General features: G+C 43.9%; 1 protein-coding gene across 9 annotated transcripts in view; it reads right to left on the reverse strand.

Annotated features, from left to right (window-relative positions):
• Positions 1–14,006, reverse strand: part of CEP250 (centrosomal protein 250) — an 84,379-nt gene that overhangs the window by 44,354 nt on the left and 26,019 nt on the right. The window contains exon 1 of one of the 9 annotated variants that reach the window (XM_042931121.1): positions 6,956–7,050. The exons of 6 other annotated variants lie outside the window; for them this stretch is intronic. The gene's annotated coding sequence lies outside the window, so the exon portion shown is untranslated. Of the gene's footprint in view, positions 1–790; positions 915–6,950; positions 7,051–14,006 lie in introns of those variants that run through there. 2 more of the 9 variants (XM_042931118.1, XM_042931122.1) reach the window with 2 other exon arrangements.

Consider the following 14,006-nt stretch of genomic DNA (forward strand, 5'->3'; position numbering starts at 1 on the left):
CCATCAGTGTAAACATCTGAAGAAAGTAGTATATACAGCAAATGGAAATCTAACATTTGCATATACAGTGGGAATTTCAGGGGCCCCAAATCCCTTTCATGCACCAAACTGTTGATCTACATCCTGGCTCAAATGCCACCTCTTATCATGTCAGGCCAGATGTACACAGGAAGAGTTAATCACTTTTATAGCTATATATACATAAATATATGTATATATGTACTTGCACATATATGACACTGTTATACAGAAGACATTTGTATATAACTATATATAATACAGAGAGAGAGTCTAATGTCTATATTACATTTTATCATTATTATCTATCTTCTCTACTAATCTGTGAATTCCTTAAAAGCAGAAGCTGTCTAATTCATTTTGGTCATTAGTAGGTTGAAGAAATGCATGTGGGCCTCACTCCAGGCAGATCTAAACCCTTAGCAGAGGTTACAAATGTGGCCTGCTGGTTCTTTTCAACCATTATGTGGCCTATATCATGCTTTTAAGAGTTAAAATTAGGTATCAACATTTACCATTGGGAGAACACATATAAAAAATCTTATTTCTAGGGGTGCCTGGGTGGCTCAGTCGGTTGAGTGTCTGACTTTTAATTTTGGCTCAGGTCATGATCCCAAGGTTGTGAGATCAAGACCTGCATCAGGCTCCTTGCTGGACATGGAACCTGCTTAGGATTTTCTTTCTCTCTCTCTCCCCTTTGCCTGTTGCCTCCCCTGCTCTCTCTCTCAAATAAAAAATAATAATAATTTAAGTTATTTTTAAAAATTCTTACCTCTGGCTCCTTTGGAAAATCAGAATATCTAGTGACCCAGGACTCACATTCCTATAAGGCAACAACCAGCTGCAGTGAAGAGTGTCTGGGGCACCTGAGTGGCTCAGTTGGTTAAAAATCCGACTTCAGCTCAGGTCATGATCTCACAGTTCAAGAGTTCGAGCCCTGCATCGGGCTCTGTGCTGACAGCTCAGAGCCTGGAGCCTGCTTTGGATCCTGTGTCTCCCTCTTTCTCTGCCCTCCCCCACTCACACTCTTGTCTCTCATAAATAAATAAATAAATAAATAAATAAATAAATAAATAAATAAATAAATATCTACTCCCTGAGACAAGGCATATGTTTTCCAGCTCACCGATCCTGTGTCTCCCTCTTTCTCTGCCCTCCCCCACTCACGCTCTTGTCTCTCATAAATAAATAAATAAATAAATAAATAAATAAATAAATAAATAAATATCTACTCCCTGAGACAAGGCATATGTTTTCCAGCTCACCAGTCTCCACCCCGCTCCCCAGCCTATCCTCTTCCTCACACTGATAGCAGATTCTAATTGCCATTTATCCTTGCACTTGTGCTGTTGTTTTTCTTTCTTTCTTTTTTTTTTTTAATGTTTATTTATTTTGAGAGAGAGAGGCAGAGAGAGAGGAAGAGAGAGAATCTCTCCCTGTCAGCACAGGGACTTGATTTCACGAACCGTGAGATCATGACCTGAGCCAAAACCAAGAGTAGGACGCTTAACTGACTGAGCCACCCAGATGCCCCCGTGCTGTTGTTTTTTTTATAACAGAGTTACAGCGGAAAACTCAGTTTCCTAATTCACATCACCTCCTGGGCAACAGAAGATAGCAGAGTTTGCAAAGCCTGTAGTAGACAGTAAGGAAAGTGCACAAAGCAGGAAGAATAGAGTGGCACCAATACCCCAGGCTGCCTCTCCTAACCTAGAACCCGGGTGAATACAGTCTTCCCTCACACTCCAAACATCCTCTCTTTCTGCCTTTCCTTTATACCAGGGCTGTGTCAACCAGCTCACCGTGGCTCTGTGAAATGCTGGCTCAGTCTCTCTGTGCTAGTTGGAGGCAAAAACCTGCCAGGAAACCACTCTTGGGGCCAACAGTGCCAGCAAGAGTAGCTCTGAACTGCTCCACGGGACCTGATGAGCCTTTTCTCCCCTAATAGTGTGAGGGCTGGGCTGGGCTTTTGCATGAAGTAGGAGTCTCAGAGGCCCCAAGGGCTCCCCTCCCTCCTGGGAACCCCTACCCCCCAATGTTTGGTGCCCATTTTTTAACCTATAAAAATGGTAATGTCGTATAGTTCAACCTACTATCTCTATAAGCAGCTCTGCTACACTCCCCAGAATTCTCCTACTAAACCATCTCTTAGGATAAGGCTAAGGCTAAGGCTGCTGTTAACACATACACATTATTTGGGAAGGTGATAGTGATACTTCAGTAAAGAAATGGAACTAGGGGCATCTGGGCAGCTCAGTCAGTGGAGCATCTGACTTGATTTCAGCTCAGGTCATGATCCCAGGATCCTGAGATCGAGCCCCATGTCAAGCTCTGTGCTGAGTGTGGAGCTTGCTTGGGATTCTCCATGTCTCTCCCCCTGCCCCTCTCCCCTACTCGCTCTCTCTCTGTAAAAAATAATTTTAAAAAGGAGCGGGATTATATCAGAATTATATGATTATTTTACTTTAGCAGATAATTAAAAATCTTTAGAGCTATTTAAAAATTTAGTCCAACCCTCCTCTCATTTTACAGATAAGGAAACTGAGGCCTCCAGAAAGGCAGTAACTTCATTTTGTTCATTTTATTATATGCCCCATTTATCTCAAAAAATGATTTGGAATTGTAGCAAATAGACCACATGAATGTAAGACATTACTAATAGGGGAAATGGAATGCAAAGTATATGGGAACTCTCTGTATTGTGCAATTTTTCTATAAATCTAAAATTGTTCTAAAAAAGTTTATTTTAAAAATGATTTGAAGTGTTTTATGATTAAAACCAAAAAATAAAAAATCCCTATAAAACTGAAATTCATTAAAACTAGAATAAAAAGAGGGAGGGAACAGAGGAAAGATCTGTCAGAGAAGAAACTAGCAGTGTCAAAAGAAAGGTGGGTTTCAGTGTCCCCCAGAAAAGGAAAAGGTCAGTAGTTGGCAAATGGTGACAGACTGAATTACATTCACATAAGATAATGGATGTCAGTGTGCTTTGGAAATTGTAAAGCACTGAATAGACAGTCATTTCTGCAGGAAAAGGAAAAAGACCCACTTCTTTCATGCATTAATGTATCTCATAAATGCTCATGAATTTCAGCTCAGTTCCTAGCAGTCTGCCCCAGTGATACAGACATGAGCAAGGCTGACTTCCTCCTCTTACTAGGAACCAGAATGGAAGGAAGGGCAGTGACCTCTGAACCTAAGGTGGAGAGTGACAGAAGAGTGATCTACATTATGTATTTAGTTCCCCTCATTCGAAATACTCCAAAAGCAGTATTTAAATAAAGTTTCAAAAATCTTTTTATTTTAATGTTTATTTTTTTTTGAGAGAGAAAGAGAGAGCGAGCAGGGGAGGGGCAGAGAGAGAGGGGGACAGAGGATCCAAAGCAGGCTCTGTGCTGACAGCAGACAGCTCCATGTGGGGCTCGAACCCATGAACGGGGTTCGAACCCATGGACTGCAAGATCATGACCTGGGCCAAAGGAGGATGCTTAACCTACTGAGCCAACCAGGTGCCCCTAAATAAAGATTCAAACAGAAGCATTACCACCTAGACTTGGAAGTGTACATACTGCAAGGACTATGATGGGGACTGGTCTTATTAAATAGAATTTGTCACTTCAAGCAAAAAAGGAAAACCACTTAAGAGCACAAACAGTCTACTTTCTGAGTGAAGAAACTATATACATTTGTCTGCAGAAATGATCTGTTTCTTATTCCACACAAAAAAATTTAGCATGTGGCCCCCTTACATAAATCTCCTATGTGGGGCCCCTTTCTGTTCTCCTCCTCACCTCTCTGGCCTCTCCTTTTTTCTCCTTTGTTGGCTTCTCATCTCCCCAACATCTGAAGGTTGGAGGTCCCAGGGCTCAGGCTTCAGGCCTCGTCTCCATTTACATTCATTTCCTAGGCACCCTCATCCAGTTTCATAATGTAAAATAGCACCTAGACACGCATGACTCGCCATGTTACGTCTCCAGCCCACACTTCCCTCTGGGATTTCACACTCTCAGACTAAGTCCAAACACTTATAACCTCTCCACATCGGTGTCTAAAAGGCACCTCAAAGCTAACTTGTCCAAAAGTGAACTTCTGCTCCTCCAATCTTTCCCATTTCAGTTCATCGCAATGCCATCATTCTGAATGCTCAAACCAAAAGCCTAAAGTCATACTTATTCCATTCTCCCACACCCTGCAACCAATCTATCGGCAAACCCTGTTGGCTCTACTAGATCCTATCACATTTCAACCCCTAACCACCACGATCCCGGGCGAAGCCCGAGTGGGGTGGAATAAGGTATGCCCACCAATTCTTTGACTCACCTTCTTTCAAGAGGTGGAGCCTAATTCTCTCCCCTTGAGTATGAACCGCAATAAAGTTAATGAAGCTGAATAAAGTAGAAATGGCTGCCAAGACAAGGTCATAAAAGGCACTACGACCTCTCTTTCACTCTCTCCCCTATGTCCTGAGGACACTCAGGCAGCCCTATGAGAAGGCCCAGCAGCAGTAAGGAACCATCCTGGGAGCAGTGCAGCCATCAGCCTGACTGCAGTCTCCTGGGAGATTGGAAACCAAAAACACCCTGCTAAATTGCTCCTACATTTCTAATCCACAACTGAATGAGATAACAATTGCTATTTCAAGCTGCTAAATTTGGGAGTGATTCCTTGCCCAGAGACAGAGAATTAATACATCTGGATTACTGCAAAAGCTTCCTAGACGGTAGCAATGCTTTCACCCTTGCTTCTAGAATTTGTTTCTTCTCAACAGAGTAATCTGAGTGATCCTTTCAAAACAGTGACAGATTATGCAACTCAGAACCCTCCAGTGGCTCCTCAGAGTAAAAACCAAAATCATCATCATGGCCTCCAGGCTCCTAATTATTTGATCCCAGCCTCTAATCATTTTAATTCCATTTCCTACTCCTCTCCAGCCACACAGCCCTCCTTGCTTCTCTTATTGGAACACACCAAGCCACCCCCCACCCCTGGCCTCTTCCTCCAGGTATCTTCTTGATTCGCTTGCTCACCCTTACCACCTTCAGGCCTCTGTTCAAGTGTCACTGTCTCAGTTAAAATTGTTCCTTAACCCTATATAAAATGCCACCACTCCTCCACACACACTGGTATTTCTATTTACCTTATCATGTGTTATCTGTCCTTATCTGATTATTACATGTAATATACTTATCAGAATATAAATTTCCCAAGTGCAAGAACAGTTTTATTGACCATTATATACCCAGCTCCTAAAACAGTGCTTGGTATACAGCAGGTACTCATTAACTATTTGGCTGAATGAATGAAAGAATATGAGAGCATTAGGTAACACGACCCATATTACCAATGGTCTTACAAAACGCTGACAGCTCTATAACCTTCTAAAAGGTAAAAAACTGATCATATAGCACTTTACTCTCTCAAAACAATTATTTGCAATCTTCACAAAAAAACCTTTGAGATAAGGGGCACCTGGGTGGCTCAGTCAGTTAAGTGTTCGACTCTTGGTTTCAGGTCGTGATCTTGAAGTTTGTGAGTTGGAGCCCCGCACTGGGCTCTGCGCTGACAGCGCAGACAGACCTGCTTGGGATTCTCTCTCTCCTCTCTGCCCCTCCCCCACTCACGTGCTCTGTCTCACACTCTCTCAAAATAAATAAACTTAAAAAAAAAACCCTTTGAGATAAGATATTGTCTTCATTTTGCAGACGAGAAAACTAGGCTCAAAAAATGGAAGGGATATAACTGATCGGTAGCAGACAAGCATGAAACCCCAATCTGCTTCCAAACTCTTGGCCCTCTCCATTACATTAAGCTGCCTCCCAAATAATGAAATAGTAAATCACAGTTCTGTGAGGGGCACCTCCTAAAGGGTGTGAAATGATGAGTCCTAGGTCTGCAGCTCTGGCGCAAAGAAAGGTAGAGTGTGAAGGAACAGAGTGCTGGCAGTAGGTTCTACCCCTGGTTTTGTCATGAACTCACTCTGTACATTTGGGAATATCAATTCTCCTTTCCAAGCCTTCTCAGTCAAATGTGCATCATAATGATGGCCTCCACAACTCACGGGGTTAATGTAAAGACCAATTCAACAGACATTTATCAAACCCAAAGGCAATCTAGTGAAATCATCACATGCTCTAGGGACAGACAGCCTAGAATTCATTTCCCAGCCCCACTCACTTATTAGCTGTGAAACTACGCAAAATGATCTACGAATGCCTCAGTTTCCACATGCATAAAATGTGAAGATACAGAATCCACTTCATGAAATTGCTGAGGATTAAATGGGCCTTCACATGTAATGCATTTAGTAGCACTTGACACTTATGACTATTTAGCAAAATATTAGTATTACTATCATCAAGCACTAGACTCTGGAATATAGGGATGAAAAAGGCAAGGCATAAACGCCCAAGTGCACGTGTGGAAAGAAGGGCAGGAAAACTAACTCCGTGCAACGAGTGCAAAAACCAAGCAGTGAGATTAACATTGCCTGCAGAAAGCGGTTGGGAATGGTTTCCAAGGAAGTGATACTTGAGTTGGGTCGCGGAGAACCAAAGTTCCGGAGTAGGGCGGGAGTGGGACTGGGCTTTGGGACAAATCACGTGCAAATCCCCAAGGGCAGAGGGAGCAGCAAAATTCTGGGAACTGGGAACAAGACGCGCAGCAGAGCGCAGCGGGCTCGTCAGTTATTGGACACGAGGATCGGGAAGATCCTTTTCTGCACGGATTGGAGCCCCGAGTGGTGGCCGCAGCCGGATGCGGAGGCAAGGGGCCCGAATCCCTGGGACCGGTCCCAGCCCCCCTCTGGGCCTCGGGTTCCTCCCGAAACGGGAGGCCGCTGCTCCAACGGGATTCCCTAAGGCGCCCGAGGCTGGCCGGTCTCTGGGCCTCAGACCGTTAACCCAGGCACCTCCCGCCTGCCCTTGAGGCCCCACCTCACCACGCTCGGCTCCCGCGATTTCCAGCGTGATCCTCAGCGCCGGAGCGGGAGATGCAGCCACTAGGACCCGGCGGGGGGCGGGGGCCCGGCACCGGGCCCAGGCCCAGACCCCGCCCCCCAGACTCCCGCCCTGGCAGAGCCCTCCCCCCACCCCCCACGCCAAGTAGCGTGCCCCTAAGCGGATTGCGCCACCTCGGCGCCTGCCGCCATGTTGAGTACTGGCACCCGATTTACTGGAGTGGCCCAGATGGAAAGGCGGGATTACATTAAGAGGTGTAAGATTCCCTGGGCAGAAATGAGGACAGCCAGGGTTGCTAGATTCGAGCAAGGGAAGTCTTGGTAACAGAAAAATCTTGCCCTCAAAAATCCCCCTTTTGGCTTCGGGGTTACACATTGCGCATGTGTATGGGGCTTAGTTCTACGTGCGTCTGCTCACTGCTCCACCCACAAATCCGAATGCAATTAACGAGTAAAGAGGGAACCGGCCTCTGGATCTGGATAAAACCTGTAGGGTGAAGAGTTACGGGGTTTCTCGTATTCAGACCTCGTAGTTCCAAGCCGACTCAGGCAACACAATTTAGTGTCGTTTGAACACGCAGCCCTGTGTTCACTCACGTCTTTGCACAAGGTGATCTCTGCCTGAATGTCTTATATCCATTCGGAGAACCTCAGTTGGTCTAATTTTCTGTGTAAGCCTGACTTCCTCTAGAGGACTCTTTCTTAGCTCTATGGCCCAAGTGTTATTCCCATAGCATTTTGTGCTCAAATTATCAATGCATTATCAACCAAAACGTTTTCTTAGAGTTATAAATTTAATTTACCTGCCTCTTTTCCACTCAGTGGTTCTAAATATTTAGTTGGGATTAAAAAGCAAAACAAAAACAGGGGCGCCTGAGTGGCTCAGTTGTTGGACGTCAGACTCTTGATTTCGGCTCAGGTCGTGATCTCAAGGTGGTGAGATGAGAGTTTTTTGCTGGGCATGGAGCCTGCTTGAAATTCTCTCCCTCTCCCTCTGTGCTCTCTCTCTCTCTCTCTCTCAAAAAAAGGAAATTCTTAAAATGCAAAGTCTTAGGTTCCACCCATAGGGAGTGAGTAAACCAAGAGTGGAGCCCAGGAATCTGCATTTTGGCAAATACCTTAGGTGATTGAGAAGCATTGCATAAGACTGTGTATTTCTAGCACCCATCACAAGGCCTACAAAAATAGGTCCTCAGTAAGTACTGGGTGAATAGATGGATCGATGAATGGACAGTTGGAGTGAAACAGACAATCTGCAGCCAAAGGAACCTGAGAAGGGAACACTTTGATAAGAGCTATATTGTTTCTTTTCTCCTACAAGAACAACAACAAAAAGTTCTTAATGGTTACTTTGAGAAAAAGAGAAAGTAAATGGTGGAGAAGAGGACCCCAAAGTGAAAGGCAAATTAGGGAGAAAGGAAGAAACATCACAGACACTGGACAGAGAAAAAGATGCAAAGAATCAGTGGTGTGGGAATCCACCCCCAGGGAAATACTCCTGCAACAAGTACTGTGCAAGAATGTTCAATACAACCATATTTGGAATAAAGAGAAAAGAAACAATTTCTTTGCCTCAGGGCCTTTGCATATACTAGGCCTTCTACTTAGACTGTTTTCCCCTAGCTCTAGGCTTAACTGATACTTTCCCCTCCTTCAGTCCTCAGCTAAATGATACTTCCTCAGGTAGGTCTTCCCTGACCATGCTATCTAAAATAATATCCTATCAGGGCTCCTGGGTGGCTCAGTTGGCTAAGCATCTGACTTCAACTCAGGTCATGATCTCGCAGTTTGTGAGTTTGAGCCCCATCCACATTGGGCTCTCTGCTGTCAGTGTGGAGCCTGCTTCAAATCCTGTCTCCTCCCTCTGCCCTTCCCTGACTCATGCTTTCTCTCTGTCTCAAAAATAAATATAAAAAAAATTAAAATAATATCCTATCATTTTCTATCATAGTACCCTCTTTCATAGTATTTTCCACTTACTAACATTTTTTGTTTACTTATTATCTTTCTCCCCCTCTAAAACTTAAGTTTCATGAGGACAGGAGACTATATCTGACTTATTCCCAGCATTTAGCACAGAGCCTGATACATTGTAGGTGCTAAATAAGCATCCATTCAATGAATGAATCAAGTCAGCGTTAGTGTTATGAAGGTTAATAGCATAGAATCCATCAGAAAACTACACAATATGTTTTAAGACCATGAGAAGTAAATATAGCTTTCAGACTACCTACGAAGGGTAAAGAGTAGACGGGCATTAACACCAAACAGATCTTCAATCTTTGTAAAGGAGATTTGTTCCCTCTTTCCCTCGTTTGTTTATTCATTCACCCTGCAAACATTTACTGAACATCTATTATGTACTCATATTGGATATTAATACAATGTATTAACAGAATACATTGGAAATTGTGTTAAAACATAAAGTAGTACAACTGGGGGGCACTTGGGTAAATCAGTTGGTTAAGCATCCAGCTCCAGCTCAGGTCATGATCTCGTGGTCTGTGGGTTCGAGCCCAGCGTCGGGCTCTGTGCTAACAGCTAGGAGCCTGGAGCCTGCTTCAGATTCTGTGTCTCCCTCTCTCTCTGCCCCTCCCCTGCTTGCGCTTTGTCTCTTCCTCTCTCTCAAAAATAAATAAACATTAAAAAAAAAAGTAGTACAACTGGGTATTTTGTGTGGGCCAGAGCAGAACGTAGAGTTAACTGATGTGTGAACGTGAGTAACATTATCCCCTAGAGTCTGTTCTCTAGACTTTGAAAGTACATCAGCCTTCAAGTGCTCTTCAAAGTGCCAGGAACTTTTGGGACAAACAAACTAGTAATCATACACGTCACTTGAATTGCTTGAGGCCCAAGTGCCCTCTGAGAAAAGACTTAATCCAGACACAATTAGAGTCTGGCCATGTTCAAATCTGTCTGATGAACCAGAGTGGGAAGAAGTTCTCAAAGGAGGCTGGATTGGAGGGAAAGACAGTAGATTGGTGGGAAGAAAACCAACATGAGTCCCCTCCAGGCTTCTTCCTCTATGCTCCAAATTCCATCTCTGGGAACATGCTTTATATCCTAACCCTCTCCCAGGGCTATCATATGGATCCTGCACCCCAGCCTTGTTCATTATTTATAGATATTTCCTCCCCTCCCACCCCCCCATGCCAAGAGGCTGCCTGGAGTGACTGACTTTTTTTTCTTTTTAAAATTATACATGTGAAATTTCAAAGGGAGGTGATAAAACACCATATGTATTTTTTTCTAATGACCTAAAATCTATTTTAAAGTTCTTAAATCCCTTATCTATGGGGTCAAGAGAGTGGAGGATAGAAAATTTTTGTGGAGCTATTTCTGGCTGTGAGTCTCCACCCTTCTTGGAGAAGATTTAATGGCTCAAGCCAGGTGACTGGAAGAGGGGACTTCCAGAGGGTTTGAGGTACCAAATCCGTCCCCATTGCAGTTAGAGAACATAGTGACTGGATCTACCTCCTGCCTGGGAAATCTAGCAACAAGGGACAAGCCTGATAACTGCTTTGGTAGCAGGCTAAGGAGAGTGCTGCTGTGTTGGGATTGGCATGCTCTCCCAGAATTTGTCAAGAAATGTTTTCTGTAGGCCAGATGTGGGCTCAGTAAGAGAAAGCCTGCCTAGGCCTGTCCTGGGTCCTGTTCAGTAGGGCCTCCTAGAGGGGTAAAGAGACCCCAGAAGTCAGAAGACAAGTGACCACTGGCAATAGAGAAGCCTTTGCTAAGGGGAATTCAGGAGAGGGGCCCAGCAGGGAACCCCTAAAGAGCCTGGAAAAGTATCCCATGAAGCTTTGATGATGGAAAGGAACAGCTATAAACATCTGCCAGACCCAGAAAGCATAAAGCCAATGACATTACTAGTTCAAAGAAGACTTTTCCCACTCCATATCAACACCTTGAGTGACGGAAGCAAGGAGGGGAAAAAACTGAGGAAAAATCCTGACCATTCCCCTCTTTCTCACTACAAGCTAACAGTCTGAAGCAGAGCTAGAGACACAAAAAGAATATAGTATCTTGAAGTAGATTGTGAGCAACTTGCTCCTGTCCATCTGAGTCTATTCATTCCTCATTAAACAAATATTGATTGAGTACCTACTATGTGCCAAATCCTGAGCCAGACCCTGGAAGAGACCCAAAGAACAATAAACACATGGACCCTGCTTCAGTTCACGGACTCACATGGGAGGCAGGCAAATACATGCATACTGCACACACAAACACACTAACTCTTATAAAGAGGGAGTTGCTGGCTTCATAGAGGTGGTGATACTACAACCTGATTGTGAAGGGTAAATCTGCTGAGCAGAGAAAGGCAGGGAGGGCATTCCAAGCAATGTGCACAGCAGAATGGTGTGCAAGGGCATAGCATGTTTGGGGAATGTGGGGATTTTCTCTGGGCACTCCTCTTGCTGATTCTACCACTTGGTTGGATTGTATGAATTTTCTTGGACTGGATTATTAGATAATAATACAGTCCCTTTCATCTGCTGGATATTTTCCCCCCTGGCCCCACCCTGCCTCAGCTTGACAAAGTCAAGCTCTAAGTAACTGACTCATCCAAGCCTGACATTTCTTGAAGTGGGTGGCATCTTTGTACCACCATTCAGGACTTGGGCAGCAAAGGATGTTTGTTGACAGCTCCCACAGGACCAGGTCCTCTCCTTCCTCAAAAAATGAGCCCTTAGTTATATTTTAACCCGAGACTTTATCTGCTGCCTCATGTGACACAACAACTAAGCTCTAAGATTCCAGGCAGGAGGGGCGCCTGAGTGGCTCAGTCAGTTGAGCATCTGACTCTTGATTTCGGCTCAGGTCAGGATCCTAGGGTTACGGGATTGAGCCCCACATCGGGTTCTGTGCTGAGCATGGAGCTTGCTTGGGATTCTCTCTCTTCCTCTGGACTTCTCCCTGGCTCTCTCTCTATATAAAATAAAATAAAATAAAATAAAATAAAATAAAATAAAATAAAATAAAATAAAATAAAATAAAATAAAATAAAATAAAATAAAATAAAATAAAATAATAAAATAAGATATTCCAAACAGGAATCAGATGGAAGAACATAGTCAAAAGAGCATTAGGCTTGGAGGCAGACACACTCGCCGCCTGGGTTTGAACTGGTCCTGCTTTATGTCTTTAAGCAATCAACCTCCCATCTCTGAGCCTCAAATCCCTAAGTGCAAAATAAGGGTAATAATACTCACCCATTAGGATTTTATATGCAAAATGAGAGATAAAATTAGATGAAGGGAGGGAGGAGTAGAAGTCTAGCAAGAATCTGAACTTTCTGAGTTCGAGAATGACAATAAGAAGAAAAAAAAAAAAAAGAATGACAATAAGGTTTTCAGGTCCCAAATATTAACAGTGATGACCTCTAGGGAGAGACACTAGGGAGCACTGTGGAGGGGACTTGCTCTTTTAATTAAAAAGCTTTGCTATTGTTTGATTTTTTTTTTTTTTTTACAACGAGCATGACTTTATTTTGTAATTAAAATATATTCAGTATGGGGCACCTGGGTGGCTCAGTCGGTTAAGTGGCCGACTTCGGCTCAGGTCATGATCTCGCTGTCCGTGAGTTCGAGCCCCGCGTTGGACTCTGTGCTGACAGCTCAGAGCCTGGAGCCTGTTTCAGATTCTGTGTCTCCCTCTCTCTGACCCTCCCCCGTTCATGCCTGTCTCTCTCTGTCTCAAAAATAAATAAACGTTAAAAAAAATAAAAAAAAGGGGCACCTGGGTGGCTCAGTCGGCTAGGCGTCCGATTTCAGCTCAGGTCACGATCTCACTGTCCGTGGGTTCGAGCCCCCGCGTCGGGCTCTGTGCTGACGGCTCAGAGCCTGGAGCCTATTTCAGATTCTGTGTCTCTCTCTCTCTGCCCCTCCCCTGTTCATGCTCTGTCTCTCTCTGTCTCAAAAATAAATAAATGTTAAAAAAAAAAAATTAAAAAAAAATAAATAAAAATAAAAAAAATATTCAGTATGGATATCATACTTCAATAAAAAGTTTTTAAAAATATTGCATAGAAAGTCATCCAGGAGACTGATAAGAGCATTTGCTTCTGGGAAAGACTAGAAGAACTAGGCCTTTCTGTGTATTCTTTTGTACTCTTTGAATTTTTTTATCATAAATTTCTATTATTTCGCTAATATGTATAATTTTAAAAGGGTTTTTAAATTACTTTTATTTTTTTAAGTTTTATTTATTTTTGAGGGAGAGAGAGCACGTGCACAAGCAGGCGAGGGGCAGAGAGAGACACAGAATCCAAAGCAGGGTTCAGGCTCTGAGCTGTCAGCATAGAGCCTGACAGAGGGGCTGGAACTGTGAGATCATGACCTGAGTAGAAGTCTGGCACTCAACTGACTGAGTCACTCAGGCGCCCCAAAGTTACTTTTAAAATAAAAATATTAAAAAAAAAATTTAGAGAATAAAAGTGAAAAATGTATGGTTACTTTACTCATGCCCCACACCTGGAACGGACAGAAACACACATACACCTGCACACAGTTTCCAGATTATAGTATCTCAGGGAATGGTACGGATTGACCTAGGCCCTCCCTATGGAAAGGTGCAGTTCCCGAGAAGATCAGGTGGGGGAGCCATTGAGAGCTCACTGCAGAAGAGCCCCTAGGAGTGGCAGCTCTTGGGAAGTCTGAACAATACAAACAGAGAGCACCTGGGTGGCTCACCCAGTTGAGCATCCAACTTCGGCTCAGGTCATGATCTCACAGTTGGTAAGTTCGGCCCTGCGTCGGGCTCTGTGCTGACAGCTCAGAGCCTGGGACCTGCTTCAGATTCTGTGTGTCCCTCTCTCTCTGCCCCTCTCTCTCTGCCCCTCCCCTGCTAGTGCTGTCTCCTTCTGTCTCTCAAAAATAACTAAACGTTGAAAAAAAAAAAAACAGAATGATATTTAGAGGAAGGATTAGGTGGCTGTGTTCTTGGGAGTGGGAGGGCTCTCTGGGCACCCTAGATGGGAACAGCGTAGGCCCCACAAATCAGAAGAAACACAGGGGGAGGGTCAGGGGCT

This window comes from Panthera leo, chromosome A3 (assembly GCF_018350215.1).
Source record: "Panthera leo isolate Ple1 chromosome A3, P.leo_Ple1_pat1.1, whole genome shotgun sequence".
Taxonomy (NCBI): Eukaryota; Metazoa; Chordata; class Mammalia; order Carnivora; family Felidae; genus Panthera; species Panthera leo.